Source organism: Rhinolophus sinicus, chromosome 9, assembly GCF_057876585.1.
Source record: "Rhinolophus sinicus isolate RSI-liver-muscle chromosome 9, RSI-T2T, whole genome shotgun sequence".
Classification (NCBI taxonomy): Eukaryota; Metazoa; Chordata; class Mammalia; order Chiroptera; family Rhinolophidae; genus Rhinolophus; species Rhinolophus sinicus.
In genome coordinates this window covers 17,949,401-17,962,500 of record NC_142509.1, presented here as the reverse complement: position 1 = coordinate 17,962,500, position 13,100 = coordinate 17,949,401, and the positions used below count along the sequence as shown (strand labels likewise).

General features: G+C 47.0%; 1 protein-coding gene across 1 annotated transcript in view; it reads left to right on the top strand.

The window, feature by feature from the left end:
• Positions 1 to 5,011, top strand: part of MAPK1 (mitogen-activated protein kinase 1) — an 86,100-nt gene extending 81,089 nt beyond the window's left edge. The window contains exon 9 of the mRNA XM_019710145.3: positions 3,336 to 5,011. The gene's annotated coding sequence lies outside the window, so the exon portion shown is untranslated. The remainder of the gene's footprint in view (positions 1 to 3,335) is intronic.
• Positions 5,012 to 13,100: the final 8,089 nt, after the last annotated feature.

Here is a 13,100-nt window from a genome sequence, read left to right as displayed (position 1 = left end):
CATGGCCAGCTCAGCCACAGCCAGGCGGAGTAAGAGGGCTGGGAGCAGTGCTTTCAGAAGTCTGATACCAAAGCAGAAAGGGTTGGAGAAGAGCCTGGGTGGGAGATAAGCTCAAAACACATCTACGAGACCAAAGGGTCTGTAGGTTTGGACTAGGGCTGTGTGGTGAGAAGCAGTGAATTCAGGAGAAGGGAGGAAAGGCAAGTCTGAAAGACTCCAGATTTTCTAAACCTAGCAACTGGGGATCGGGGAGGTGCTGGCACTGCTAAGCCGTTGCTTAGCCTGATGTTTACACTGGAAACACCCTAAAAAGACAAACTCGAAGCAAGTGAAGTGTTGAGGAAGCCCGTGCCTGGGCAGAGTCTGGATGAGAAAGAGTGAGATTGGCAGGGGCTGAGGAGGACGGAATCCAGCTGGAGTTGGATTCACTTCTCTTCCAACCTCACAGGCATGACAGTGTATTGAGGTGATCTGCGCGGTCACTCACTGACCGGACCCAGCCAGGTTCATATCTTGAGTCCCCGGGGACTTCCTTCCTGGCCCCTCTGCTCAGTGTTCACAGTGGAAAGGATCGGCCCTCTCTCGCAAGAGCCTTCTCTTCCCTCCCTGTGTCTGCACAGGGTCGGCTGCCACCAGGTTTTGTAAGTCAAGTTGTATCTGGCCCTTTACAGAGCAGGTTTGCTGACCTTCGGCCTAGAAGGTGGAGCTGAGCAATATCTGTTGCTCTTCTTCCTCCACAATCCCTTTCATAGGTCATTTTCCTGAAGCCAGCTGGTGGCCTCCGTTTCCCCGCTCTTCTTTCAGTGCACACATACTGCATGCTTACTCCGGGCCAGGCTCAGATACTTGGGTGAGCAGAACAAACAAGACCTGAACGTGGCCTCAAAGGAACACCCGGTCCCGTAGGAGACAGAGATACACAGAAGTGTCATCCCCGTTTTTAGTGTAAAAGAACATCTGGGGTTGACATAGTTATCAGTTCGTCAGCATTCGTTGAATCACCCTTGAGCACTTCCTGACGCCAGGGCAGAGGGAAACAGAGGAATGAGACCCAGGCTTCGCTTTCCCGCAGCTTGATGGCTGGACATGGGAGACGCAAGGAGCCGGGTGCAGTACCGTGAGTGCGGTACCAGGGGTGGGTACGGGCCCCAAAGCCTGAGGAGGGCCTGCATTGCAGAGTGCTGGGAGGGGGCACTCCGCTGATGGAGGAGGGGCACGGCGGTGCGGAGCCAGGGAGTCAGGCTCTGCCTGGGAGCCCCAGGAGAGCCCGCTGTGAAGAGGCCACAGCCCAGGCTTGCCAAGGATCCCGCCTCTCCCTTGAAGGTAGTTTCAGATCCTGAAGCATTGGGGCAGGTGATTCTGGGGGCAGTAAGGATGTTGGGGAACTTAGGAGAGCAGGGACCCATGGGACCTGCTGGCCTGGCTGCTGGAGGAGAAGGACGGTGCAGTGAGCACAGGGAACGAGAAAGACGCGGGTGCTCCTGGGGCCGCAGGACATGGCTGCTGGCTAGACGCCTCCTGCAGTCTGAGGTAGCAGGTGGGGACCAGGGTCCACCCCAATCCTGAGAGCCCAGGACTGGGGCTGTTATCAGTGGAGAGAGGGGGCAAAGGCAGGCGCTGTGTTTAGTTCACATCCTCCAGAGACACAGAAGGTGCAGTACATACTTATACCTGATTTTTTCCAGTGCTTTTTAAAATGGCAATTTTCAAGTATTCTGAAACATGGAGAGTTTTATAGTGGAATCCACATTCCCACCGCCTAGGTTTCTATGATGAACATTTCACTTTATTTGCTGTCTCACATATCTGTCCATCCTCCACCTACCCATCAATCCATCTTATTCTTTTCATGCATTTCAAAGGAAGTTGCCAAGATCTCAACTGATTTACATTTAGTCAGTAGGTTTGGCTGCAGTTCTAAGTGATGTCCCTCTAAATAGAGGTCATTTCCCGTTTCTGAGCCAGTCTCCTCGTCACAGTTGGGCCGTCACACCCGTACTTCCTCCCCCGACTCTTGTAGTCAGAAGCCCCCCACCTGAAAGTGCTTTGTGAAATACCGAGGTGACGTTCTGCTACATCGTCATACTAGCAAACATTTCACACCAGTAAGCGTCGCCAAGGAGAAGATCGATTGTTTCTGCGTTTTGACACACGTGGTTACCCTCCCAGACATCCTAACCAGGCTTCCTCATCGGAACCAAGAGCATAGAACATGGCTTGAGTGGTAGTGTTTTCTCTTCTCCCAAAGATAATACAAAACTAATGCAGACCTAGGGGTGAAGTTAATTCATTCCATACAGTGGATGCTTTAGGCAGTGGTTCTAAAGTGTGGTTTGTCTGTGCCCCACCCCCCAGCAATCTGTGTTTTAACAAGCCCTCAAATGCTCACATTTGAAAACTACTAGCCTATAAATTAATGGTTAGAGTAGATTTAACTCAGAATATAATTTCTCCAAGTAAAATAGACACATTGGGATAATGAAGGGGGAAATATGCTTCTTGTACTTTATATAGTGTGGCGCTCCTGGTGGACCTCTAGAGGTGGCCCATTTGCAAACATCTGGAGAGCCAGGTGAATGCTGTCAAGTGCAGAAAACGAGTGAAGGCTGTCATCAGGTTGCCACCTGCTGCCTGTCAGGGTGCTGTCTTGGAGGCCTGGCAGGAAAACAGATGCCAGACCATCTTCTGCCCTGGGAACCATGCCATAGTTCCCTGCCTTTCCAGAATCCAAGCCTGCCGACCTCACACTTCAACCAGCACTTGGTTTTGCTGTTCTCCTGTGTCAAAGTCAGAAAACTTGAGGATTAATAACAACATGCTTTCTGCTGCGTGTGTCGTTGATTTTGTCCTACCTGATCATCCAGGGAGAGGGAGACTTTATTAAGGCTAGGAGGAGGGAGAAGAGTTTTTTGCATATAGATGTCTGTTTTACAAAGGCCCTCAGGTTCTGATCTTGACCATTGGAGTGGTGGGTATTGTGTGGTTAGTAAAAGGCATCTTGTGAACACAAGCCAGCTAGGCTATGAGTCTTCCCTAGGAGGGTTATGGAAACACCCTCTGAGAACTGTCTGAGAAGAGGTGCCTGCAAAGGGAAGGCGAGCCCCGCCCCTTCAGAACTGCCATGTGCTCTGCATGCCCAAGTGCTTCCAAGTGAAGTTACTTTTTTGCAGGTTTTTTCCTTTGCTTTGTCACTTCCGTTTTTCATGATGTTGCTGTTGGTGATGTTTTAATGCAGTTCATTCTTTTCACTTTAACCTTTTCCTGATGCTGCTGCTGATGTTGTTTTAATGTGATTCATTCTTAACTCATAGGTTTATTTGTTGGTTTTTCAATAGGACGAGGGCTCAGCGGACTGGACGTGCTCGGACATCGGTGTTCTTCTTCCCAGTTCTTGACCCTGGTCCTGTCTCCAGCCCGTCTCGGCTTTTCCACCTTGACTCCTTTGAGCCGTTCGGAGGGGCGGTTTCTGGTAGTTGTGGCTTTTATGCTTTCAAAGAATTCCTTCAGTCCAGAGAACTGTTCCTGGCACCCCTGTGTGTGTCACCCACTGGTGACCTGTGGCAGTATGTACTTTCAGTGCACCTACTGCTTACCGTTGCTTTAGTCACTAATCGCTTTCTGGTTTGAAAGATGCAGTGGTTCCTCCTCCTGAATCCGTTCTTACATGACACCCGCTGACCCATGCAGTCACACCAGAGATAGTTCTTTCCAAATTGGCTTGTGTCACTGGCATCTCACTTTATGATAAGGGAAGGCTACTACCTAGGGCACTTTAAGTCAGTGACAGCCTCTTATTTGCACTTCACCTTTTCACCGTAACTGTTTCCCTGAGCAGGAACTCTTGGAAACACCTGCGACGACGTTGCAGCCTGCAGCAAGTGCTCCCATCCTGGGACTCTTTGGGGGTGCTGGTCAGCGTCTTTTCTCTATCATGTTAGTCACTAACATATTTAAGGTATGTGCATTTGCCCAGCTGTTAGAAAACTCAATCATTTTTCTAAATAAAAAAAAGATGTACTGCACAGCAGTTTACTCTGTAGATTTACTATGGTTACTTGTACCATTTATAGAGGTATAACACTTGCCCACATGTGTTATATGCAGTACTGAGTGTTTGTAAGACTTATGCAAAAAGCTTTAAAGTGGCAGCTTCACTCGCGATTTAATGAGAGAGGTACAAAGGTCACAGCAGGTGCTCAGGAAAGTGTCTGGAGAAGTAGCCAGCAGGACGCCCGCTGTCCCAGGGCAGAGCTCCACCTGCCAGGGTGTATCCACCCCGAGCTGCCTCACATGGTGTGCCGCATTCAGTGCAACCACACTCAGTGCCAGAGGATTTAGCAGCGAGGATAAACACTGCGTCTTTAAATGAGAAAGTGTACAATTCTTTTTCTTCCTACAGCATGTCAGCATCTCAAGCTCATTTTTCAACCTACGATATAACAGTTTGTAAAAGAGCCTTCATGAGCTCATGACGTGAAGCACTGTTCTGTCGTCAAGTACTCAGCCATTTCTGATGGCCGCTGAGCTAACACCATCAGGAAGAGCTAGCACTAAGTCACGTTTGGAGCTCTCCCCTCTTCCCCGATCTCTAAGTATTTGTTCCCGCCACTGCACACGGTGGCGTGGACTCGGTGTTCTGTCCCAGTGCGGTGCCTCCTCCTAACTCCCCCACTGCTCTCTGTGGTGAGAAATTTGCCTTGTTCAATAATTACTGTACCCTCGCATGACTGTTACAGCTTTCTGTGCAGAGATGACTGTCCAAGTGCCACATGCCTATGATTGAAACGAAAAATCTATTGTTACCTCTTGAGTTGTGTTCCACGGAAAATGCTATCCAGCAGATCACTTAGGAAAAATCATTCTATTTTTAGCTTTTCATTTCTCAGCTGTCCTTTTTTTTCTTGTTTGATTTTTGACAGCAATGGAGAATGGGTTATATAAAGACTGCCTGCTAATATGAACAGAAATGCACTTGTAATTCATGGAAATAAATGTACATCTTCTATCTTCATATTCATGTTAAGATTCAGTGTCGATTTCCTCTGGATCGGCGTGTCCGAATGGACAGTCAGGTTCAGTTTGTGCGTAGAGCAGAAATGCGTACAGGCCTCGGCTTCCCACCTAGGCACTACCCCAACACTTTGGTTTACATGAAATGATTTAGAAAGCATTTCTGTACGGTCCTTTTTTTCCCCTCTGCACAGCAGAGATCTTTTCTGACGTGTTCCTTTATTCAAATCATAGGTCTAAAATATTATGTCAGACTCTGATGAAGAAGCCCAAACGTCTCAGGTTGGATTCTCTGGTTCTTTCTAAAGAGGGCCTGCCTGTGCCCCAGAGCTGCGGCCAGGCATGGCTGAGCAGTGGGAAGGGCTGCCCACACCACCCGGCCCGGCGTGCTGATGCTCACAGCACACAGGCTGAAGAAGGATGGCTGCCGCATCCTCAGAAATCAGAGCCACATCTAGATTCTTGCCCTAAAATACATGAGCTTCACCACCGCGCTGAGAGCTGCCCAGTCAAGATCCACATAGCATTGACAGGATATAGAGTTGACTGTTACTTGATACATTGATAAGTCAGTTTCCATTTTAAAAGGAGCATTGAGTTTTATTACTCTTGTTTCTTTGTACTTTTTCATTGGAATGTTAGTATTATTGTGAGGTTAAGCTGCAGTCCTCTAAAGAGAAAGCCATAGCCTTGGTTACTAATCCCTGGGGACTGTGGGCTCTTTCCCATCCCACTCGCTGGTACCGTGGAGTCAGTTTGGCATGAATTCACTAACTGCATTCTAGAATCACTGTAGCCGTAAGTTGTGTGCTTTTTATTAATCATGCCAGACTTTAACATGTCAGAATTGTCATAACCAAGGTACCTGTGAAAAGTACTGGCTATTATGTGTGATAGACTCACCATTTGGATCTTCTCGCATCTCTAAAAGTGTACAGATTAGGTCATAAATTTATATTAGTGATACCAAATGCCTCCATGATTAGTATGCTCACATAAGCGTTCAGACTAACGGCTTTTTTGGTGTCTAAAATGTAAGCAAAAAATTCCTGTTGAAACATTCCAATCCTTTCATTTAGTGTGAAATAAAATCCCTAACAAGCCGGTGGGATGGATTTGAGAGAACTCATGATGATAACTCTGTGCTGACACAAGTCTTCAAAGCTCATAGAGACATGCAGACCATTTTGATGCACAGATTGAAGAATTTTACTGTATATGTGTGCAGTACACAGTGCGTGGTGTGTTCACGTGATTCCTTCTGCTGCAGGCGTAGGTGATGGGTGTGGAGGTAGGTACCTGTTAGTTTTCAGGAGCCATACGTGGTTCATCAGTGGTTGCCTCTAAGGAGTCAGACAAGTATACTGCCCACGCCGCGTGCCACGTAATATTCAGACCATTCAGAGGAGACTGTTTTACCTTTGTTTGCTTATATGTTAATACGGTTTTTAAATTGGTAACTTTTATATAGTATGGTAACAGTATGTTAATACACGCATACATATGCACACATGCTTTGGGTCCTTCCATAATACTTTTATATTTGTAAATCAATGTTTTGGAGCAATCCCAAGTTTAAGGGAAATATTTTTGTAAATGTAGTGGTTTTGAAAATCTGAGCAATCCTTTTGCTTATACATTTTTAAAGCATTTGTGCTTTAAAATTGTTATGCTGGTGTTTGAGATATGATACTCCCATGTAGTGCAGATGAGAAGCTTGTAACAGTAAATATGTGGTTTCTTTCACTGTAATCCAGGTCGGCAGAATGGATCAGAAACGATGGAATCCAGAGGGAATTCTCTAGGGTTGTACCAGGTTTACCTAAAGCTTGTTGCCTTTTTGTGCTGTTTATCCGTGTAGAGCACTCAAGAAAGTTCTGAAACTGCTTTGTATCTGCTTTGTACTGTTGGTGCCTTCTTGGTATTGTACCCCAAAACTCTGCATAGATTATTTAGTATAATGGTAAGTTAAAAAAAAAAAAAGTTAAAGGAAGATTTTATTAAGAATCTGAATGTTTTATTCATTATATTGTTACAGTTTAACATTTATTTGTGGTATCTGTGATTTGGTTAATCTGTATAAAAATTGTAAGTAGAAAGGTTTATATTTCATCTTAATTCTTTTGATGTTGTAAACGTACTTTTTAAAAGATGGATTATTTGAATGTTTATGGCACCTGACTTGTAAAAAAAAACTACAAAAAAATTAGAATCATTAAATTGTGTCCCTGTGTTACCAAAATAACATAGTACTGTGCATGTATAGTTTAATTGGAATTTCATATGTGAAAAATAAGAACTCATCTAGTCCTTTATTAGAACGGTTCCCAATAAGTGTGTCTTCCTGATTTGACTTTGCTTATAGTAATTAGTGATAGAACCATAAGCTGGTGCTCTGCAGTTCGTTGGGATTTTAGTGCTCCATCAGGTTTTCCAGGTTATTGTTCAGACCTTTGGCTATAAAAGGAGAAGAAGGCAGTGTGGGAGTCCTAACGCAGTGTCCACATGCATTTCTTCTCACCTTCCTAAAGTTAAGCGACTGCCACCAGGACAGGTGTCATTGGCAGCCTTTTTTCAGACCAAGAAGTCATGAATATACTAGGGAGTCTTGGACATTTGGTTCTTGTCAATATTGGGCATTGTGCGGTGACATACTTGCAAGACAAAGTATTGGAAATATTTCCAGTGTGGTGTAGAAAGAGCACAGGTTTGGGGCCCATAAAACTGGGTTCAGAATCTGCCCTCTGCTTATAACTACAGCTCGTTTTGTGCGGGTCATTGTGCTGCTCTGTGCTTCAGACCCTCAATTGTAAAGTGAAACCAATCTCCTTCCTCTGGATGTGGTAAAGATTATGAAAATACGTTCCAATGGTCTAGTATAGGAACTCAGCAAATCTTCCTAAATTCTTATTTCTTTAAATTTTGTTATAAGGTGACACTAAAATGTCTGCTAACCAAACTAACTGCTTTCTATTAATCTGAGTGAGGAGCACCTGTCCAAAACTTTCTCCAGGAAAATGAGTTGATTCCACCTAAACTGGGAGTTTATGATGGATATTTGATACACTCATAGGAGTATAGCATTTGCTTTCCCTTTGACAGATTTAGATTCTTTGTTACCCAAATCCTATAGAAAGCAATTAAAATAATCCTCTTCCTTATTTAACACAGGAATGTATAATAATCATATTCTTTTCCTCTTTAATTATGATGAGCTTCTTGCCTTAGCAGTAATGCAGCCATTCCAGTTGGTGATACGGACAAGCATCTTGGGTAGCCCAGTTTGCTGTGTTTGATCAGAGCCAGAGTGTTCAGAGCTGACCAGTGACCACAGAGCAGTCCTCTGAGAGGAGCAGAAACCAAACCCAGGTCATGGGGTTACAGCAGCTGGAGACCTGAAGCCCTGGCTGGAGAGAGGGAAAGGGGTGGGTGTGTCCACAGAGAAGCAATGAAGGGATGGGTTCTCAGGGGAGCAGGCTCAACCATATTTGAGTGTAAGTGAGTAGGAGGAGACTGAGGGGATGACGGAGCTGGGCCTTGCAGGGCTGAGGGCAAGTAATGAGTGGGTCAAGGTGGACATGGGATGTGGGGGCTCTTTCTGAGTCTAGCACCAAGGATGGCTGAAGACAAAGGTCACTTTCTAGGTCAAGAGGAGAAAATGGAGTGAGGCTCTGCCCCATGACATGTCTTTTTCAGGTGAAGTGGGAAACAGTCTGTCAAGAATGAAGAGCCACCAAGAAAAGCAGAAATAGGAATGCCCACCACTGTGCGGGCCTGATGAGGTGACACTCATAAGTGAGCTAGACCTGTGGAGCTACGACATTTTTCTCTGGCAGTGATGTCATTAGCTGGGTAAAGCAGAGGCCCAAAGGGCCTAGGAAAGGACAGTGAGGTGACTGACCACAAGGTCTGACATGCAGGCCCCAGCACTACTGAGTGGATGTAGGAGGTATGGAAAGGTAGGAGGTGGTGGTCAGATTCCCGTCATGTCCAAGTTCTTTGAAAACGGAGCTGTAAGTGTTCTGGGACCCAACTTTCCAGCGCTGGTGGGGTGGGGTTTTCCATACGCCAAGCAATTCTTGGGACAACTGTGTCTGAGAATTCAACTCAATTCTGACACTGTCTACTGGAGGTAGCGTCAGATCCCACTGGTTAAGGCCTCTGTCCCGCAAGACTGCCTCCCGCCCCGCACTTCAGATGCCAGTCACAGACCCAGGTTGTCACCTGTGCTTCTGACCAACTGGCTGTAGATCAGAGGTTCCCACAACTTCCTCCTTGGGTTCGGTTAATTTACTAGAGCGGTTCACAGTGCCGGGAAGCACTTGCATGTACCAGCTTATTAAAGGATGCGATAAAGGATACAGTTGAACAGCCAAATGAGATTTGTAGGGCGAAGTCTGGGAGAGTCCCAAGTGCAGGAGCTCCTGTCCCCATGAGGTTGGGGTGCGTCACACTCCCATTGTGTGGAAGCTCCCCAAACCTGTACTTTGGGGATTTTTATGGAGGTTTCCTCATGTAGGCATGATCAATCATTAACTCCGTTTTCAGCTGTTCTCAAGACAAATTGCGGGGGACTGAAAATTCCAAGCTTCTAATCATGGCCAGGTCTTTCGAGTGACCAGCCCTCATCCAGGAGCCCACCCAGAGTCACCTCAGAACAAAAGAAAGGCTATCACCCAGGAAATGTAAGGTTTGCAGAAGCTCTGTCAGGACCCAGGGTCATAGACCAAATGTTGGAACAGAAGACACTCCTAGTCCTCTTACCACCTAGGAAATGAGGCTGGGTTCAAGAGCCCTGTGTCAGGAGCCAGGGGCAGAGACCAATATCTATTTTTCTATAATCTCACAGGCACTCAGCATGACAGAGCCTGGGGTAAGTGTGAAGAGCAGAAAGTTGTCCGAGTTAGGGCCATTCAGAGAACTGTGTGACCAGCACTGGGCGTTGTCACCCTGGGGGGTTTTGATGTGACAGTCGGTGGTCAGTATTAAGGAGAAAAGGAAGAGACCCTGTCCACTTGAGTTACACATCGCCCAGTGGAAGAAACCAGTCGTGTGGATTTCCTTTTGCTTGACTTCATGCTGATTTACTAGTCTCAGATCAGACCAGCAGACAGTACCTGCCATATACCTGATGCAAAGCCAGCACTGGTGTGTCTGTACCAAGGACAATTCCTGTCTTCAAGGAAATCCCTAATGGTGCAGATCTCCGAAGGAAAGGGAAAACTTTCGGCTATAAAAGGCTGAGAAGACCTATGTCCAGTGGCTTTGTGATAGTATTTCGGTGGTGTCCACAAGTGTCTAGATTCAAAAGCTGAATGATTACAACAGGAATTTGAAAAATTAATCCTCATCTAGAAGAAAAGTTGTGTGTCTTTCTGGTCATCATCACTCTCACGTGGACTTGAAAGCCCCCAGTGCTGTGGGGGCTTAGAGGAAATAGGGACCTCCTTGTGTTGCAATGAAAGGCATTTTTAATCACTAATGCCCGGAAGAATTCTTTTCTGTTTCCTTCTTTGCCTTCATCCCCCTTTTCCTGATTTCTTTCTAAAATTGAGAGTCTATATAATAATGTCTCGTGTTCACACGTCAGGTGTAGAAGTGCTTTCCACTCAACCGACTGAGTTATATATGGTGCTGTGTCCTGACTCAAAGCTGGTTCAGAACTGCAGCCTGTGATGTGCTGGGCTATGTCCAAAGGCAGGAAGCCAGCGGTTGCCGCTCGGTAACCCCAAACAGCCATGCTGTGGCTCACTGGCTTGGGAAGGGAATGTTGGGGAATAAAAATGTTAGGGTAGAGGAGCACCTAACTGGGTGGGAGTTGGGGAGGATTACTCTTGAACTTTTTGGCCCCAGAAGGAGGGGAGCCAACACATGTTTTAGTAAAACCAAAAGGTAACAAGCCTATTGTCAGCTGTGGCAACGGGCGGGAGGACCAGGGAGGGCACATCTGTGTAGCGGGAAGGGAGAGTACAGTGGCTGGCACCATGGTCAAAGCTTTCAGGCCTGGGCACCGGAGGGACGTCTGCTGCAGACTGCCAGTGCGACACATGAGCTGGCTGTCCACTTGCAGAGAACCACCAAGCTGATACTGAGGCCAGTTTGGAGAGTCAGGCAAGGACCAGTGGCCATATTACCATGCCCAGGGACCTGTGCTCCCTTTTTTGTTTCCTTTGAATCCAGAGTGCTTATTCCCTTCCCAAAGTTACCACTACCTCCACACTAAAACGTTCCCATTCTGAGAGCATGGGCAACTGACTGACTATAGGCTAGAAAATGGGGGTTTTCTGAGTTTGAACCAAATACCGAGGGAGGATGAGGGTACTAGTGCAAGACCAGGAAGAGACCGTGACGGGTACCAAGAAGCCAACGCTGATTTAAAGAATAATGTGTGTGTTTCTTTTATTGCTTTTGAAAAAGGATGTCTTTGCTTCTCACACATCCCACACGGCATTGGTTTTTAAATTATCACCGGTGCCCTTTCATGAAATGAAATCAGCAAAAGTTCACCTGCTCTGAGTAAGCAAGGGTGGGGCAGCCCAGCACTCCCACCTGTCTCCTCCCACAGAATAGCATAATGCTTCTGCCCTAGAGGAACCAAAAAAATGATCGCAGAGTGCCTGCCACCAAAGACAGCAATTGAAGAAGGAACGAGGCCGCAGATGAATGACTGTTAACACCTCCACGGTGTCCAAGGAAGGGCCAGCAGCGAGGGAGTCACCACCAGCTGGAGAGCCTCGCAAGTAGATTAGGTAAGGTCATCCTGGTTTAAAAGTGCAGGAAAAATGATAAAGACCACTAGAGAAGTCTTGCAAATAAAGGCTGGGGTGGGGCAGTAGGTGGTGAGAAAGATGAACTTAAAGGCAATGGAGAAGGAAGCATCCAGCTTTGGTGCTGGACCTGGGGGAGTGCCAGGCAGCAGCCACTGTGTGCTGTGTGCCCTGCTCTCCACGAAACAGGGCTGCCCTCATGGCCATGATAACCTGGCAGGGAAGACAGGCGATAAATGAACAGTTATACAGAAATAAAAACTACAAACACGCTAAGTGCTTAATGGAGAACAAATGCAGGCATGAGATAGAGGCACCAACTGGTACATTTAAAAAGACACTGCCACAGTTAATCCCTAAGTCTGCAAAGGTAGGTGTATCGTCTCTGAAAGTGTCTTGGTTAAGAAGGAAATGCTGGGCCAAAGCAAGTTTCAAAAAGGAGGGAGTTGAACTCTCAGTGATGGCCTCCCCTGGCGAGAAGGCACTGGGGAGTAAAACCGGGCAGGGATAGTGTTGGCTCGTTTGGCAAACACTACTGCCTGCGATGCGCAGACAGTATTTTAGTGAAATCAGAAGGACAAAAACGGCAGATTATGTCATGACAAAAGAGAAAACAGGATGCCTGAGCCTGTCTTGCCTGTTTGCTCTCACAGATGAAGGCAGCCAGGGTTGATGTATTCACCTCTGCCCCCAGGACAGTTAGCAGGGGCGGGGTTGGGGGGAGTGGGGGCTGTCCCGCCGCCAAGCTTCTCTCCAATGGGAAAGGAGGTTGCAGAATCAACTGAAATCTGAGAGCTCCGTAAGAACAAGTCAGACCCAAGGCAAGTCTTCTCTGTTTTCAGACACGATAGATTAGACTATCTTGTCAATAGCCACTAGAGACCTTATTTGATGGGTAATGGTGGGTTCACAGTGGCTGACTCTGCCCTAGGTTGGCGTGTGACTGCACTGGCCTGTGGGGTGTGGGGAGCACACCAAGCTAGCACAGACACCTTCACCCTCTTTGTTGCTCACATTTCCCACACCACGTGCTGTGGGGCTGCATGTAGGTGTAAGCTCCCCGGGCTTGACATGCTGTGGTCAAGGGAGGGTGCCCTACCTGAGATCAAAGAACACAGGTCTCTGTGGGCAGAGGAATTCCAAAGGAAGGCAGTCGCACCCCCAGCCACCCTGATGGGCCACTGTCTGGCCTCCGAGCTGTTGACCAGGTCCCACCGGGGTCCAAGTGCCAGGTTTGTTTGATTCACTGCTCCAGCGAGATGCACAGATGAGTTGGGGGTCAAGTAGAGAATGGGACATAATCTCTTCCTCCCCACTGAGTAC